Source organism: Schistocerca gregaria, chromosome 3 (genome assembly GCF_023897955.1).
Source record: "Schistocerca gregaria isolate iqSchGreg1 chromosome 3, iqSchGreg1.2, whole genome shotgun sequence".
Taxonomy (NCBI): Eukaryota; Metazoa; Arthropoda; class Insecta; order Orthoptera; family Acrididae; genus Schistocerca; species Schistocerca gregaria.
In genome coordinates, this window is record NC_064922.1 from 656,097,686 (window position 1) to 656,107,450 (window position 9,765).

Consider the following 9,765-nt stretch of genomic DNA (forward strand, 5'->3'; position numbering starts at 1 on the left):
GATGTGCAACCAAGTCTTACTTATTACTTCAAACACAGATTATGGAGAAATATGCCTGTGACAGGGAAGTATACAGTATCAGGAATTACTGTAAAAAGCAATGGAAGCTAGTCACAGGCTGGAGAACTGACAGAAATCGACAGATCCGGGGTGACCATTCCCTTAAAAAATTGTTACATTGTACCTAAATGTGGTGGAATGGACAACGTGCACTAGTAACAGAAGAGTCGTTTGTGGAGTTTAAAAATGATGAAATAATTATATTTAATGGGTACTCGTTTGCAAAAGTTGTCAATTTTAATTTCAGTTCGGGTATCTGCAATAACGTGAAGCAGTAGAGTTGCCAAGATGAACCCAGGAAGATTTGGAATGCTTTAACAACAGTGTTACACAGGAAATTAGAGGAAAACGCTCTCGCCTAGACTAATTGGAAGAAGGAACAGAGCTGACTGTTTAAGCCATAAAAGAAATACTTTGCAGGAAAAAAATTAAATACGTATTAGAATTCAAGTACATACCATCTTTGTATTTGTCAAATAACTAGCTGGAGGAAGAAGGAACGACCTAACTATTAAAGCCATAAAAGAAATAACTTTCAGGTAAAACTAGATTCAGACGTATATTTAAATTATAACTTAAAAATCAATCTGAATGTTATTAAAACTACATGAAACAAATACACAGAAGAGTTGTTCAAATGATTCAAGTGGCCCTGAGCACTATGGGACATAACTACTGAGGTCATCAGTCGCCTAGAACTTAGAACTAATTAAACATAACTAACCTAAGAACATCGCTCACATCGATTCCCGAGGCAGGATTCGAACTTGCGACCGTAGCGGTCGCGCGGTTCCAGACTGAAGCGCCTAGAACAGTTCGGCCACACCAGCCGGAGAAGAGTGGTTCTCTGTGTGGAAATGTATATACAAAAATTTAAAAAAAGTTTTTCCTACCAGCAAATATGTTTTCTTTGGCACTAACATCCCAGTAAATCCTAAAAAGTGTTCTATTACAATGCTCTTAGGTTTTCTATTTGGATGGGAATAGAGGGGAGTGGGTGACCTTGAAATATAATTGAAAAAAGATACCTGAAATCATAGGTAGCCTCGGTACGTATTTTTATCATTGGTACAGGTTCAAATCGGAAGAGCTACTTTATTTTTGGAATGGTAGGTGAAAAATATTAGGTAGCCATATTGGGTCATAAATAATAGCGATAAAGATAAGGGATACGTAAGTAAAGAGGCATCTCTGTTACGTCAGTGGATCATACATTGTAACCACTTAGATAAGGCACGTCATAAATTAGGCCTATACATGCATGGAAAATTTGGCAACCACGCAGGAGAGCAACTACTTGCCAGCCAATGCAATAAAACCACATGGTGAAATGACACAGTTTCAGGGACTTTATAGGTCTCATACAGATACGATTTTATGTATGGACTGAAGCGGCGAGTGGAAATTGTACCACGGCCGGGAATCGAACCGGGTGTACTTCTTACAAGGGTGGTGCACTAGCCTCTAAGCCACGCTGGCATAGTAGTACACACAACTACACCGATTACCTTGGAATGTCTCCCTCCTCGATCCAAATTCTCATTGCCGCCCCAGTCTACTTTAAATTTCGCCCTACAAACGAACAGAATTGCCAAGGCTCTTCATGTTCAAAAGGAGCCCCTCAGAATCGAACATAAATAGGGGATCCAGCCTGAAACTCTGAGCAGGTACTTACACACATGAAATAACACAGTTTCAGAGAATTAACAGGTCTCATAGAGTTATGATTTTATGTTTAAGGACTGAAGCGGCGAGTGAAAACTTGTGCGAAGGAAAGGGGGGTGTAGACAGGCCTCCTCCAGGAGTGCCGGGGTAATCCATGCAGTTGTGTGCACCGCTGCGCCAAGAGGGCTTAGCATTAGTGTGCGTGTGTGTATGTGTGGGGGGGGGGGGGGGAGGGGGGACTTGGGTACTGTTAACTACCATTACTTAATACGTTCTGGGAAGCTTGTTTTCGAAAGTTGTAAGCATGACAACCCAGAGGCCCTTCACTTGTTAAAATGTTCAAATTCAGTAATGTGATTCTAGATCCACTGGCTGAAACTTATGGACTGTCTTTCTACATGCCATACTTCGCTCACTGGCTTGAATATTTTCAAGTGGCAGAATCGGGAAATGGGGAAATTATGGGTTAGATTATGGGCAAGGCAAATGGTCACAGAGAAACCTGGCATGGTCACGTGACAGCACTGACTGTGTCACCAGAATACCGCCGACTGGGGTTGACAACAACATTAACGGCCTGGTTCGAGGACGTGCCGGAGGAAAAGGACGCTTACTTCGTTGATCTTTCCGTACGTCTCCAACGAAGTTGCAGTTAATATGTACAAGATTCTAGGGTTAATCGTGTACAGAACTGTTTTAGAATATTATACGGGTGATCCCGATGAAAATGCTTTTGATATATGGAACACACTATCTAGGGAGGTGAAGAAAAAGTCAGTGATTTCGCTGACTCATCCTGTGCGTTTGTCTACTGAACGTCCATCGGAAAGGCGTTTGACATTCAGTAGATTGTTCTATGCGAAAAACTGGCAAAGTATTTTGCAGGTAACAAAATACCTCTGCTGAGTTTGGTTCAGAAATCTGACTGGAAATACGATCTGAAATTTTCATTTTCGAAGTGATTTCTACAGTGTACAACTTTGCAATTTTTGTACTTTTGAACTGAACTGTACAGGAAGTGGAATACACATTTGAGAATTGGAAAAGGTCTGAATTACAATTGGGTGCAAGCAATGAAGTTTATCACCAACAGGAAAAAAAGTGGCTAACGCACCAGCCTAGTAAGAGGGAGACACGAGTTCGATTTCTGTGCCTTGGTACAAATTTTCACTCGATGCTTCAGTCCATAAACATAAAATCATATCTGAATGAGACCAGTAAAGTCTCTTAAAACTGTGTCATGTCATTTCACTTCTATAAATACCTGCTCCTGCGTTTCAGGCTGATCCCACATTTACGTACGATGCTGAGGTACTATCCGAGAACATGGAAAGCCTCGGCGATTCTCTTCGTGTGTCTGGGAGAATTTAAAGTAGACCGGGGCTGCAGTGAGAATTTGGATCGAGGAGGGAGGCGTGCCAGGTTAATCGGTGCAGTTGTGTGAAATGCTCTGCCAAGGTGCCTTAGTGGCTTATGCACCTCCCTAATGAGCAAGTGACCCAGGTTCGATTCCAGGCCTTGGTACAAATTTTCACTCGCTGCTTTCGTAAATGTGCACAAAATAACTCCACATCCCTGTTTTTAATTTCCCGCTTTTTATATCTCATTCAACTTGTCTAGAACGAAGGAGGGCGGTGGAATGTGATGAGGCTGGGCGGAGGTGATCCGGCAACAATGCAGAGTACGCTTCAACTGCTGTGTCCCCTAATGGTCCGTGTTTTAAGGACTAGTATATGCGCTAGTAGTAGAATATGTTTTCGTGCAAAACTAATTTTCACTACTGGACATTAGAGCTGCAGCACAATGAAGGCGTTATTCAAACAAATCTCAAATAATCAGGAACTGTACTACACGCTTCAGTATGTACATTACTAGCATTCAGGCAATTGTGCAAAGTAGGTAGAGGTGAAGGTACCTACGTAATATACGAGGGCTATCCACAAAATACATTACGTTTTGGAATTCAAAATAAATAGAGTATTGGAATTTTTTTTATTATATACAGATGAAAGCCACACTTAAATACTACTTTTCTACATAGTTGCCATTTAAATTAAGGCACTTATCGTAGCGATGGACAAGCTTGGAAATTCCTTCGTCGTAAAATTCGGGCGCCTGCGCCTTCAACCACGTGGCGACTATCTTTTGGGACAGAAAAGGTGTGACTTTTGTGGGTTTCCTGGAAAGAGGCACTACAATAAACTCTAAAAGGTATTGCCAAACTCTGCACAACCTCAGAAGAGCAATACAAAACAAGCGCAGGGGAAAGTTGGGCTCAAAGATCTTGCTGATTCACGACAACGCCCGGGCCCACACGACAAATGCCACTCGTGAAGTTCTCGAATCTTTTAAGTGGGAGTTATTTCCTCATCCGCCGTACAGTCCCGACCTGGCACCTAGCGACTTCCACTTATTCCCAGCAATGAAGAAGTGGTTGGCTATGCAGTGTTTTGATGACGACGCACAGCTTCAAGAAGAGGTAACCACGTGGTTGAAGGCGCAGGCGGCCGAATTTTACGACGAAGGAATTTCCAAGCTCGTCCATCGCTACGGTAAGTGCATTAATTTAAATGGCAACTATGTAGAAAAGTAGTATTTAAGTGTGGCTTTCATCAGTATAAAATTAAAAAATTTTCCAATACTTTATTTATCTTTAATTCCAAAACGTAATGTGCTTTGTGGATAGCCCTCGTATATAAGGAAAGATTCAATCAGGAAGCTTATTTTGTTGCTGTCAGAAGACAATGTTATGCCATGTCCAAGAAGTAGAAAGGTATATCAAGACCTGTCGGAATTCGACAGAATCAGGGTCGTAGCCTGTCGAGACAGGTTTATCGTTCCGTAGTGCAGTTGCTTGCATTTGTCCGAATTCCACGTCTGTGTGGTAAATACAGTATCCACAGGATGAGGATGGCCTTAACAAAGCCACGTATCTAGCACATGAGAGGAGAGACGTTTTTTTCACTTGGTTGTGCAGTATAGTACTGTCAAGTCACTATGTGAAGTTTGGAAACGGGCTTGTTTTGCAGCAAAGAAAGTATTAATAAGCACAGTGGGACATCTGAAGTATTACGAACTGTAACACGGTGATCATTGTTGCAGTTTCAGAGGCGGATGCCCCGATACTAGTGTGCCCGATCAGGAAACTGCACAGAGGAGTGGAAAAGTGGCATCATGTCGTGTTCTCATGTGACTCCTGGTGCTGTCTACAGGAACACGATGAACGAGTCCGTGAATGGAGACTCCGAGGAGAACCAATGTTGAGAGATTGCGTTCGTTATTTTCATGTGGACCCAGCACATGTCATTATGGTACATTCTTCCTCTCATATACATCTACACCTATATGGATACTACGCAAATCACATTTAAGTGCCTGACAAAGGGTTCATCGAAAGACCTTCACAATAGTTCTCTATTATACCAGTCTCGTACAGCACACGGTATAAACGAACACCCACATCTTTCCGTGCGAACTCTGATTTCCCTTGTTTTTTTATGATCGTTTCTCTCTATGTAGGTTGGAGTCAACAAAATATTTTCACATTCGGAAAAGAAATTTGGTGATTGAAATTTCGTGAGAAGATTCCACCGCAACGAAAAATGCCTTTGTTTTAATGATGTCCACTTCAAAACGTGTATCATTTCAGTGACACTCTTTCACCTATTTTCCAATAATACACAACGTGCTGCCCTTCTTTCAACTTTCTCGATGTACTCCGTCAGTCCAATCTAGTGAGGTTCCCACACCGTACAAAATATGGTTCAAATGGGTCTATGCACTATGGGACTTAGCATCTGAGGCCATCAGTCCCATAGGCTTAGAACTACTTAAACCTAACTAACCTAAGGACATCACACACATCCATGCCCGAAGCAGGATTCGAACCTGCGACCGTAGCAGCAGCGCGGTTCCACACTGAAGCGCCTAGAAACGCACGGCCACAGCGGCCGGCCCACACCGTGCAGCAGTATTCTAAAAGAGGATGAACAAGCGTAGTGTAGGCGATCTCCGTTCATTTTCGGAGTGTCCTGCCAATAAAACGCACTCTTTGGTTAGCCTTCCTTGCAACATTTCTATATAATCCTAGCTATTTAGTTGAAGTTGCTGCCTATTGATTTGCCTAATTTATCGTCTGATCGAAGTTTCACGGATTCCTTTACTCACTCATGTGGATGACCTCACCTGCCAATAAAACGCACTCTTTGGTTAGCCTTCCTTGCAACATTTCTATATAATCCTAGCTATTTAGTTGAAGTTGCTGCCTATTGATTTGCCTAATTTATCGTCTGATCGAAGTTTCACGGATTCCTTTACTCACTCATGTGGATGACCTCACACTTTTCATTATTTAGGGTCAATTGCCAATTTTTGCACCATACAGATATCTTTTCTACATTGTTTTACCATTTTTGTTTTGATCTTCTGATGACTTTACAAGACGATAAACAACAGCATCATCTGCAAAACAACCTAAGACGGCTGCTCAAATTATGTTGGAAGGCGATATTTCAGAACGATTATATGTATGACTCCGTTACAAAGGTAAGGTTAACTATTTAACGTAGCTGGACGGGTACATTCGTCGTTGGCAATATGAGCTGCATATTTCTTATATATCATTCGTGAATTAGAAATGAACCAGTTATTAGTTCATATTTAACGAACTTTACTTTATTAATAACTATAATTGCAAAGTAAATTCAGAAACATATTACACCATAGATAAGTCTCTGATTAATTGTGTGATGTATAAACTGCGTAAATACCGTGTATCAACTTTCAAAAATAAAAGGTGGGGTGTGGAGCGGTTAACATAGTTCTTAATCCATTAATTATTTTCAATTGCAGTGTCATGGAGTAAAGAGTACACATAATGTGCGCTAATTCTCATAAGGCCTGTGAAGACCGGTCATTACATAACGCTCGTGTGTTGCCATACTAGATAGAAAGTTCAGTAGTTTCCAGTCCACAACTAATGTATCTTATCTCTTCGTCCTTCTTAGCGCTGTTTATATAAATGCGTGGTAAATTTAAAACGTTGCATATGATAAGGAAAAAGGATTTTCGCCGTAAAAATGATAACTATGTTCATTGAATATAATATCAGAAATCAAAAGATATTTCATGCGGTATTTAGTGTTACTTTCAGTTCAATTGCAAAACTACACTGCTGAAAACTAGGAAGGACAGCGAATGCAGAGATGTTATTATACTCTTTCACTATAAAGAGTTACTATTGGCAGCCGGAATTGAACAATAACTGGATCCTTTTACCGACCTCCCAATTCAGAAGATATATTTGCTGAAAGGTTCAAAGAAAACTCGAGTCTAATTTCAGTCGTATACTCGACTCATATAGTTGTAGTTGGTGGTGACTTTAATTTATCCTCGACATGTTGGCAAAAACACATGTGTAAATCCGGCGGTACACATAAAACATTATCCGAAATTGTGCTAAATGCATTTTTTTTACTTGTGATCGAAACAGGCTTATGTCTGTTGAAGTTATTTTATTTTATTTACCTTGACGCAGCAGCTGGGCTAAGACATTTTTCATTTTTAAAAGCTTATGAAAGTAATATGTTATCACATACATAATTTTTGAAGTTTATGTATAGATTGCATTACTGGTCTAGATGTCATTTTGATCACTTTTTAGGACTTGTGAAGAAAGCTATATTATTATAGCAAAAACCATGGTCAAGGTTTAAAATAAACATAATTAGTGCAAATGTGGGCTGTTTTTCATCGAGATAAATAGTATCAGCAGCAAGTGAGAGATTTGTACCAAATAAATCAACAAACAACGAAGCTGATCCCTCTTGGTACGCAAAAGGTTCAGAACACTCTTGCAGCAACAACGAAAAGAACATGCCAAATTTAAACGAACGCAAAGTTTCCAAGATTGGCGATCTTTTACAGAAGCTCGAAACGCAGCGCGGACTTAAATGCGAGATGCTTGTGGTAGTTTCCACAACGTATCTTTGTCTCGAAGCCTGGCAGAAAATCCAAAGAGATTCTGGTCGTATGTGAAGTATGCTGGCGGCAAGACACAATCATGCCTCCGCTGCGCGATAACAATGGAAATACCATCGAAGACAGCGCCGTCAAAGCAGAGTTACTGAACACAGCCCTCCTAAATCTCTCCACGAAAGAAAGATGAAGTATATATTCCAGAATTCGAATCAAGAAACCTGCAAACATGAATAACGTAGAAATAGATATCCTCTGAGTAGTGAATCAACTTCAGTCACTTAATAAAAGCAAGTCTTCGGGTCCACACTGTATACCAATTAGGTTCCTTTCGTACCCAAAGAGTGGAAAGTTGCACAGGTCACACCAATATTCACGAAAAGTAGTAGGAATAAATCACTAAGTTACAGGCCCATATCATTAACGTCGATATGCCGCAGGATTTTGGAACATATATTGTATTCGAACATTTTGCGTTACCGCGAAGAGAGCCGTCTATTGACACACAGGCAACACGAATTTAGAAAACATCCTTCTTGTGAAACACAACTAGCTCTTTACTCACATGAAGTGTTGAGTGGTATTGACAAGGGATTTCAAATTGATTCCGCATCTCTAGATTTCCAAGCCGGCCGCGGTGGTCTCCCGGTTCTAGGCGCGCAGTCCGGAACCGTGCGACTGCTACGGTCGCAGGTTCGAATCCTGCCTCGGGCATGGATGTGTGTGATGTCCTTAGGTTAGTTAGGTTTAAGTAGTTCTAAGTTCTAGGGGACTAATGACCACAGCAGTTGAGTCCCATAGTGCTCAGAGCCATTTGAACCATTTTTCTAGATTTCTAGAAGACATTTGACACTGTGCCACACAAGCGGCTTGTAGTGAAATTGCGTGCTTATGGAATATCGTCTCAGTTACGTGACTAGATTCGTGATTTTCTGTCAGAGTGGTCACAGCTCGTAGTAACTGAGAAAAAGTCATCGAGTAAAACAGAAGTGATTTCTGGCGTTCCCCAAGGACTTTTTGAGTCCATGCTATGTCGAGTTGCTGTTCTACGCCAAGCAAAAGAAGGTCGGACACAAATTTAGGAGGTATCCCATGGCTTTTGTCACCTCAGTGTAAAGCTCTTCGTCTTTAGTGGAGCAAACAACGCAGAAACTGAATAGTAGCTGACGGCAAGCTTGCAGTGTGTTCCGATGAATCGAAATTTTTCACTAATTACAAATGACGCAAGTCGTCGATTGCACCGGTGGCCCAGTGAGTTGTTGAACCTGAAATGTATGGAGAGTGTAGTTCAGGGCGGAAGCGGTTCTGGAATGTATGGGGTGTTTTTTGTTCCGTTAATTGCGCCTACTCACTCTCGTTACAACGAACATGAACCAGAACGTTTATTTCAGCACTGGTGAACTGGCGAATAAAACACAAGTGAGCATTCGTGCTATGCATTTATTACAATATTTCAACATTAACGGTGACAGTGCTGTACATTTTTCTGCATATTTAGAACGAGTATTCAGCAGACAATGCCGCCTTACGAGGGGACAACAGCCATGTTCGTAGATACGTTCTTGCTTCGACGAACACCCGTTCACCTCATCACACTTCGTATGTACTGCTGTATCACCCGGTTACAACTTCATAGAAAATGTCTGGGGGCAAGACGCCGCCTCCAGATACGGTGCGACGCCGTGGGCGCCTGGTCCACCAGGTGGCGGCTATGACCCACTTCACTCAGGTGCTGACGAGGTCATCGAAAACTCTACAAACTGAGGCAGTCCTCACAAGAGAAACTACACATTTTTCGACATTCACGAGCAGCAGGGTTAATAACAAACAGCTTAACCCACGCCAACCCCGAGCCAAGGTACGGTTCATGAATTTGTCAGGTGGATATGCCACATCTTCATTGCGTTGCCCTGACCCGCTTAGAGAGTTTTATTTCATTTAGCCACTGACGAGATGATCCAAAACTCTATAAACTGATGCGAATCCACACAAGGGAAGCCACAAATTTTCCAACACCCACGAGAAGCAGGAATAGCAACAAACTGCTTAACCTTCGCCACCCCT

At 41.6% G+C, this 9,765-nt stretch overlaps 1 pseudogene; it reads left to right on the forward strand.

Moving 5' to 3' along the window:
• Window positions 1-2,029: 2,029 nt before the first annotated feature.
• Window positions 2,030-9,465, forward strand: LOC126355546 (N-alpha-acetyltransferase 20-like; annotated as a pseudogene).
• Window positions 9,466-9,765: the final 300 nt, after the last annotated feature.